The sequence below is a fragment of the Mauremys mutica genome, chromosome 2 (genome assembly GCF_020497125.1).
Source record: "Mauremys mutica isolate MM-2020 ecotype Southern chromosome 2, ASM2049712v1, whole genome shotgun sequence".
NCBI lineage: Eukaryota > Metazoa > Chordata > Testudines > Geoemydidae > Mauremys > Mauremys mutica.
The window spans coordinates 52,069,161-52,078,534 of record NC_059073.1 but is presented as its reverse complement, the minus strand read 5'-3'; the positions used below and the strand labels follow the sequence as shown (position 1 = coordinate 52,078,534).

The 9,374-nt window shown below is 38.6% G+C and overlaps 1 long non-coding RNA gene across 2 annotated transcripts in view; it reads right to left on the bottom strand.

The window, feature by feature from the left end:
• Positions 1-2,817: 2,817 nt before the first annotated feature.
• LOC123364697 overlaps positions 2,818-9,374 on the bottom strand; it is a 32,159-nt gene continuing 25,602 nt past the window's right edge. The window contains exons 6-7 of one of the 2 annotated variants that reach the window (XR_006577234.1): positions 8,394-8,508; positions 2,818-3,098 (exon numbers count right to left, since the gene is read on the bottom strand). This is a non-coding gene — a long non-coding RNA (uncharacterized LOC123364697). The remainder of the gene's footprint in view (positions 3,099-8,393; positions 8,509-9,374) is intronic. The other variant, XR_006577233.1, reaches the window with a different exon arrangement.

The window sequence follows — 9,374 nt, the reverse complement described above, 5'->3', positions numbered from 1 at the left end:
CTGTAGTGGAATCCCTATTCCCTGGGGAGACTGTGACCTCAATTCTCTTGGGTCCTGGGCAAAGGTGGCTGTATGTCCCATCTGCACTCCACAAAGGCTGTTTGGGACTGGTTAAGCCCCTGGCATGAATTAGAGCAGCCATAGATGCAAGGGGATCAGTGAAGGAATGGTGTACTGGGGATTCCCCAATTTTATGGCTGTTTTATACCACTCATCAGAGCTGAGGATCTGGCCCAACATGTACATGTATGGGATGACCTGGTTTCAAGCTGGAGGTGCATCTATACTGTTATGAACTTGGTGAAAACTTGTTATGGGTTGAGTTAAAACCTTGTTCAAAGTGTTGTGTGAACGTGCCCTTCATTTAAGCTAGTTAGAAGAGATGGTTAAGGGGCCATACCTAAAAAAAAAAAAAGGCTTAACAGTCTGCCCAGAAACTAGCACCTTGTGAGTGGTGAGTTTCGCTGGGTATGGTGACCAGGAATGTGGGTATGTTAGAGAACACACACAAACTGAGAACAGACAAGAATAGAGGGAAAGGCAGATTCAAAAAAGGCAAGAAAGCCAACAAGTAGTCTGTGAGCACAGGGTGACTGTCAGAAAAGCTGGACAGGACATTTGTGTCTGTTGGCTAAAGAGGCTTGTGGGTGTAAGCTAAGAAACTGCTCCTTTTTGGTTCTTCCTGTGTTTGGAGAAGCAGGGCTTTGTACATTCCTTGTAAATAAACTGCATCAAAGAAAATAAGAGACTCCCTCTATTTCTACTTCCAATAGGAACATATCTCGGGCCCTGAAATTTAACTAACCCCTTGACTCAGAAAGGGACAATAATATGAACTTGCCTGCAGCTGTCCTTGGCAAGTGGTTAAAGCATTGGACTTGAAAATCCAATAGGGTTTGTGGAGGTTTGACTCCTGCTCACAGTGATGGGCTTGTTTTGGGGGGTTGATCCAGGAAAGCAATGACTCTGAAAACAATCTAAGGGACATAGCAGAAATGCAACTCAACATGAGTTCCCATTGTGATGCTGTGGCCAAAACAGCTAATGCAATCCTGGGAGGGGTAAACAGCGGAGAAGTGCGAAGGTGATTTTACATCTATATACAACATTGGTGAGACTGATACTGGAGTACTGCATTCAGTTCTGGTACCAACTGTTTAAAAAGGATGATGAAAAAAGGAAAGAGGAAAGAGAGAGAGCCACAGAAATTATTTGAAAGCAGGAGAAATGCCTTCCAGTGAGAGACTTAAAGAGCTCAATCTGTGTAGAATATATTCAAAAGAGGCGAGGGGAAGTAACTTGATTACAGTGTCTAAGTAACTTCCTGGGGAGACCACCAATTCAAATTAGAAATAAGGCACACATTTTTAACCATGAGGGTGATTAACCATTGCAAAAAACTACCAAGGGAGTTAGTGGATTCTTCTTCTTAATATCTTCAACTCAAGACTGGATGCCTTTCTGGAAAAGAGGCGTTAGCAAAAAAATCACATATTAGACTCACTGCAGTGGCAACTAGGTAAAATTTAATGGCCTGTGATATAAGAGGCTAGATTGGATGATGTAGTGATTGCTTTTGAATATCTGCTGTTTGGTGTCTAATTTTGAGGTAGTAAGTGTTTGAAACTGTAGGGCCATAGCTAATTCTTACAAAAAGTTTGTAGATAATATTCATACTCTTTCTTTTTAACTTAGCTATCATCCAAACTATTAAACGATCGTTTTTTTGGTTGTATAGAACAAAGTGCAAGTCTATTCTTCACATTCCAGAAAAGAAATACTCTGATTACTTGACTTGTGTTGCCTTCAAAACACACTAATGCACTGCAGGAGCAACATCAGCATTTCACACTATGCTCTGAAGTGATGTTAGTTCACTGAGTGATAATGGCTGCTGATTTTATACTTCTGATGGGCATGAATAAAAGCCCTAGATCTCAACATCCCAAAACTTTGAAGTTTTAATGTGAATCTACATTCAGACTTCACAGCTTGCTCTTCTTCTTATAATAGAACAAAAACCACAGAGCTGAGTGTCCCAAAACTTTGGGGAGATGGAGATCTGGACCTGAACTTTGCAGCTTGAGGCCATCTCTAATGTTAGAGGACTGCACCATTTAATAACTTCTCCTTCTCCAGGCCAGGGGTTTTCTAGATAACAGTGGAACAATCACGGAGAAGAGAAAGCTATTGCCACATACCAATCCATATTGCTAACTCACATAGGCAAGTCACCTAATTTCAAAACTAAAACATCGTGTTACAGTGAACACGAGTTAACTTTATTTCCCTACTGAGATCATGCAGTCAGTGTATCATACATTGTCATGCTATAACTGAATGTTTTGCTTTACAGAATATCTTTAGCCATGAAATTAATACCATTACAGCACCCTAGTTGTATTTGATCAGAAATAGATCCCATGTTTGAAAAGTAATTAATTTAATAAATACCAACTATCTTGCATGTATTCGTTAAATGATTGACAAAAGCTCCCCTAATGTGATGCTATTAAAACTAGCCTCCAGTAATTTTCCATTTAAGGGGTAGTTCTTTCAACCATTATACTTATAAGATAAAAAGCATACATTATCAAGGCTTTTAATACATGCAGAAGCAGTGTCATGATGCAGTTTATTAGGAACTGAATAATGTTAAGTCATTAGGAAAAGAACATTTTAAAAAGGTTCAATTTCTATATAATTGTGCAATCCTATTAGGGAAAAAACACAAAAAGGAACACTGTTCTGTAATACTGTAATTTTTATTTTAACCATTTTACCACTTTTGCTTCTAGAACGTAATCTGACATTCAAGAAGCCTCAGAATTTGCTCCAGAGCTGTAGCTTTATAAGTTGAGTAGAGCTTACTCTTGTAGTCCTGTTGACTTGGGGTACCACATAGGATCAGACTCCAGGTCTAGCTAGTCCAATATCCTGGCTCCGAATGAGGTCAGCACCGGATGCTTCTGAGGGAGGTGAATGAAACTCTGCAGTAGGCAGATATAAGAGTTTCTCCCCATGTAAGTTAGATGCAGAGAACAGGTGCTTATTTAAACTTTAAGATTCACAAATGCTGACCCATCATGTCTGGTGGTCTTAACGTCCAGAGAGAGAGAAATTAAAAAAAAAGAAATTGTGTTCTAGAGTTAGAAACCCTATGCACATTTACTAGAGTAAATACACAAATCTTAATAAAATATAAAGTACTTTCCATGAGATGGAAACATTTAAAAGAAGTTCTCCTAATAAACCTTATGGTAGCCAAAATAATCTCTCTCCTGGTCTGTACCTTTTCCCATTCCCTGTGTACTCATACCCACCACTCAATAAAAGATTGGGGGATCAGATGACTGTGTTCCGAAGTATGTCAACTCAGGAAGGGAGCATGTCTGCTCATTGAGAACACCTTGTCACCAGCCCTGATGTAGTTAAATGAAGTAGCTGCTAGTCTGAGCATCAAAGATGATTGCAGGTGTAGCAGTATCGTGTACGAAGGGAGCCCACTAGAGACTCTCTACTCAGGACCCAAAACATTTAGCTTTATATGTTATGTGAATGTTAATCAATGGCACGTTCACTGTTGCATTGGTTTCTTCTTACTTCTACAGCTGAATGAACAATTAGCATTTTTTCAGCATACTTATCCCTCTTTTTCTTTTTGTTTTCAGACTGTGAATTTAATAATTTGTTGACTATTCAAACTTGTTTCAAATGTTTTATGTGAACAAAACTGAGGCCAATGGATTGCTCCCGAAGCATTCTCTGCAAGTATCTTTGAGTATTCAACATAACCGATTCAGCATTTGAGCTCTGTGATTAGGCATCAAAGTCATATGCCATTGTTTGTTTCCTGATTGGAGGATTTAAGCATTGTCAATCATTTCTACTTCCATCTTAAGTGAATTTCATTTTTGATTGATGAAATTTCCCATTTTTTTTCTGTGACCAAAACTTCTGTCACTTGAATGTTTCCAAAAAATGAACTATAAGGGATGTGCACACAGTCAAAGCAGAAATGTACATTACTAATTTTTCTCCCTAATTGACCAGTTCTAGTTACACTTTCTACTAGCCTGTTAAAAGTCAAATGTAACATCTGTTCCAACATAGCTTGCAAACACTTTTTAATGAAACATGAAATTTATGTGACCTTTTCATTATTTTTTCCAAATCATGCTCTAATACTGAAGGTATAGCCAAGTGTAAAACTACCCAAAAGGTTTAATTAAAATGCTTCAGAATGAGTGGGATATTAATTATTAATAATTCCCTTCTAGTGAGGTTTTTGAACATGCAAAAAATCTATAACTGGGAATGAAGCTGCTCATTTCCCCTAAAGCTTATGATTATTCTTCATCTTGCAATATAAGATTTTACTACACCAATAGGTGGTTGTGAGTTCAAAGAATGAATTCAGACAGCAGTCGGACTGTGCTGTTCTTTAAGACATTTTTATATAACTACAGTACCTCTTATATGCTCAAAAAAGCTTCAGAACCCTGATATGAAAATTATTTTGAGGGAAGGGAATTAGATTTTGTTCATTTAAAATGTCACAGACAACCTGAAAAAAAATCTTACACTGATTTCTTAAATACCTGAAATGCTTTGAAATCCTCAGACAGTGCTATAAAAGTACAAAGTAGGATTTAATTATTATGATAATAGCCAGGGAAAGATGGTTTTGTGGTTGATAATGCATTCCTTTTTCATGTCATCTTCCACCTGGGAGCCTGAAGGCTCTTTACAAACATTAATTAATTGATTGTTCTCACAAGTTAAAGATGAGGATACTGTAGCACAGTGTATATGATTTGCCATGAGTGACGTATTTGCCAGCACCACAATACCTTGCTTCTCTACCATGCAAGGATGGGAGAATTGTAAGGAATCCTGATGAGAGAGAAACATAATATTCATACATTGTAAGAGGGGAAACAGCAGAAAAATACAATGGACCTCAAGAAGGCAGACTTTAGCAAACTCAGAGAATTGGTAGATAAGATCGCATGGGAAGCAAGTCTAATGGGAAAAAAGAGTTTAGGAGAGTTGATTGTTTTTTAAAGATACATTAAGGGATGAGTTCAAACTATCCCAATGAATAGGAAAGATAGGAAGTATAGTAAGAGAACTCCCTAGCTTAACAAGGAAATCTTCAAAGACAGGCAACTAAAAAAAAGGCATACAAGAAATGAAAACTGTCAAATTATGAGTAAATATATTAAAATATTAATATATTAAAATGTTAATATATATTTAAAAACCACAAACATATAGGGACGAAATTAGAAAGGTTAGATTAAACTAACATGAGACATAAAGTGTAACAAGTGAATATGTTATAAATATATTAGAAGCAAGAGGAAAACTGAGGACAGGATAGGCATATTGCTCAATGAAGAGAGTAAGACAACAGAAAATGCAGCAATGGCTGAAAGCTTCAATGCCTTTTTTGTTTCAGTTTTCATCTAAAAGTGTAAATGGGGTATAATCTATGGGTAAAATAGAGAAAAACAAGTTAAGAACTACTTAGACAAGTTAGATGTCTTCTAGTCAGCAGGCCCTGATGAAATACCATTAGCAATTATCTTTGAGAATGTGTGGAGGATAGGAGAGTTCCCAGAGGACTGGAAAAGGGCAAATATAGTACCTATCTGTAAAAAAGGGAATAAGAGCAACCCCGGGAATTATAGACCAGTCAGCTTAATTTCAGCACCTAGAATAATGGAGCAAATAATCAAACAATCACCTTGTAAGCACCTAGAAGATAAGAAGGTAATAAACAACAATCAACATGGATTTGTCAAGAACATCTCATATCAAACCAACTTAGTATTCTTCTTTGACAGGGAAACAAGCCTGGTGGATAGGGGGAAAGCAGTATATGTCACATTTCAACTTCAGTAAGGCTTTTGAAACTGCCTCACATGTCCTTCTCATAAGCAAACTAGCAAAATGTAGCCTTGATGAACGTAGTAGACGATGGATGCACAACTGGTTGGAAAACTACTCAGAGTAGTTATCAATGGTTCACAGTCAAGCTGGAAGGGCATTTCAAATGGGGTCCTGCAGGGATCTGTTCTGAGTCTGATTCTATTCAATATCTTCATAAATGATTTGCATAATGGCAAAAAGAGGACACTTATAAAGTTTGCATATGATACCAAGCTGGGAGGGATTGCAAGTGCTTTGGAGGACTTGATTAGAATTCAGTCAGATTGGAAAAATGGTCTGAAATAAATAGGATGAAATTCAATATGGGCAAATGTAGACTACTACATTCAGGAAGGAATATCAATTGCACACATACAATATTGAAAATGACTGCCTAGGAAGGAGTACTGCAGAATAGGATCTGTGGGTTATAGTGGATGACACACTAAATATAAGTCAACAATGTAGTACTGTTGCAAAAAAGCAAACACCATTCTGGGATTATTAGCAGGAGTGTTGTGAGCAAGACATAAGAAGAAATTCTTCCACTCTACTCAGCAATTATAAGCTTCAACCAGAGTACTATGTCCAGTTCTGGGCACCACAGTTCAGAAAAGATGTGAAAAAAATGGAGAAAGTCCAGAAGAGAGCAGCTGTGATGGGGCGCCTACCCCACTCTGGGCTCTAAGGGGTTAATAGAACCCTAGGAAGGCTGTGCAGGACGCAGCTAATCAGAGAAGGGCTGAGGGGATCAGTCAATCAGGGCGTGACAGGCCACTGTAAGAAGAGCTGCAGGGCAGAGTAGCTTCAGTCACTCCCTGGAGCTTGAGGAGGGAGACGGATGGGCTGCTTTGCAGGCTGAAGGCAGCTAGCACCCTGGACAAATCAGTGCTGCAGGTAGAGATGCGGAGAGCTCCAGGAAGCTCCAGGCAAGCTGTGGGGATCTGCAGGCTGAGGCCCTGAGGCAAGGGCAAATAGGGTGTTGGGGCTGTGGGGAAGGGGCCCAGGAAAATCTACTGAGGAGTCGGAGGGAGTGCAGCAAGCCGCGACCTTCTACAGGATCCATCTCCCCCCACACTCACCAGTGGGGAAGTGGCTAAACAGTAGACTGCAGTTGCCACTGAAAGAAGTGGCTGGACAGGGATTGTAGAGATGTCCCCTGGAATGGGGGAGCACAGAGTGTGGCACAGCTGGAGGGCTGCGTCACTGAAGAGGACACCATGGTCCTTGGAGGGACGTGGATCCAGGAGCAGAAGAGGTAATGGGTGGAGCACCACCAGAGCAGGGCACACTGGCTGCCCGAGCTAATTCCCATATCGGGCATGAGAAGGCACCAGAGTGGTGACTGAACCTCATTACAGCAACAAAAGTGATTAAAGGTCTAGAACAGTGGTTCTCAATCAGGGGTACATGTACCCCTGGGGGTACACAGAGGTCTTCCACGGGGCACATCAACTCATCTAGATATTTGCCTAGTTTTATAAAGGCTACATAAACACTAGTGAAGTACAAATTATAATTTCATACAGACAATGACTTGTTTATATTTCTCTCTATGCTGTACACTGAAATGTAAGTGCAATATTTATATTCCAAATAATGTATTTTATAATGAGAAAGTAAGCAATTTTTAAGTAATAGTGTGCTATGACACTTCTGTATTTTTGTCTTAATTTATAAGCAAATAGTTCTTAAGTGAGGTGCAACTTGGGGGTACACAAGACAAACCAGAGTCCCGAAAGGGGTACAGTAGTGTGGAAAGATTGAGAGCCACTGGTCTGGAAAACATGACCAAAGAAGAAAGATTGAAAAAAACCTGGGGTTGTTCTGGAGAAGAGAAGATTGAAGGGGAACATAACTGTTTTCAAGTACAGAAATGGTTGTTATAAAGAGGACGGTGATAAATTATTCTCTTTATCCACTAAGGATAGGACTAGAGGCAATGAGCTTAAATGGCAGCAAGGGAGATTTAGGTTAAACATTAGGAAAAACTTCCTAATTGCAAGGGTGATTAAGCATTTGGAACAAATTACTTAGGGAAGTTGTGGAATCTCCATCACTGAAGGTTTAAAGAATAGGTTAGACAAAGGTCTATTAAGGATGGTCTAAATAATATTTAGTCCTGTCTCAGTCCCAGGGACAGTACTAAATCTCCAGAGGTCCCTTACAATCCTATATTTTGATGATTTTGTGCATAGTTGGGATTAGCATCCTAGTTCTTCAACCTTTACTGCTTGAGCTGAAAATATCTCTTAGCTGGTAGTTGCAATAGGTTCCTTATCCTACTCCAATCTAGTACATTATAGAGTCATAGCTTCATCAGTGGTACTAGACACTACAGAGGAAACAGACTACAATGTCACCCCCTTCTACTCTATTGAGAATCTGTAGCTGAAATATGATGTAACAAATACTGCATCTCTAAAAATGAGGTGTAAAGATCTCAGCACACTTACCTCAACATTAATGAAGACACTCTGCTGCTTTCTGTGCACCCTGGGCAACTCACTGAGATGTTTTCCCCACACAGTGTACAGCTATAGTCCATCCTGTGTTAATGGAGTGATAACACTGCATAGTTAAAATAAAATTTAGGAAAAAAATCAGGAAATGTAAATGTTAGTAGAGCAATATTAACTCAGCCATACTGGTACAGTAAGCTTCCTATTTAATAAGAAAAGGAGGACTAGAATGTACCATGTAGGTGCAATGAGGTTTAGTCAATGTTGCTTTGGTAGTCTTAACTTTTTGTGATTTCTAACTTTTTAAATGTTACCAGATTACCTTCATGGTGTTTTAACATTAGCTTTTATTTATTTATTTTTTACATTTAATAAACTGCAGATACACACAAAAGTGCTTATTTGATTTTCCATACATAGCCATAATTTCCATCGGCATTAATGTGTATACCAAAAGAATGAGTCCTGAATAATTTATAAAGGGGAACAACAAACAAATGACTAAAGGATCAGACTAAAACAGGTGTATGGATTCTGTATGGCTCAAGGGATAGTAATGAGATATTCAGCCTCTCACCTATCATGTCTAATCAACTGCCTAATCTGGTTAATGCATCTCTGTAATCCCCTTAAAGCATACTTCCCAAATACATTATCAGCCATTTCTGTAAAAAAGCTTTTATAAGAATTTTGTCTCATACTCCATTTTTTTAAAAACACTTACCTTTTCAGACTGCACAGTGGATAGTTTTGAAAGCATCGTTTTTGAATATTCTAACACCCTTGTTTCATGTTTGCAGTTAATTTTAGAAAGAACTTAATTTGTCCTAGAAATAGCAAATTACAGCAATCCACCAGGGTATAGTGAAGCAAATGATATTTTCTATGATGCCTACCCTAAATGTTAGCCTCTGAGCACTTCACCAAAATGGTCTGAGTCATCCTTTTTAAAGAGAGGGTGTGGCGGAAGAAAAT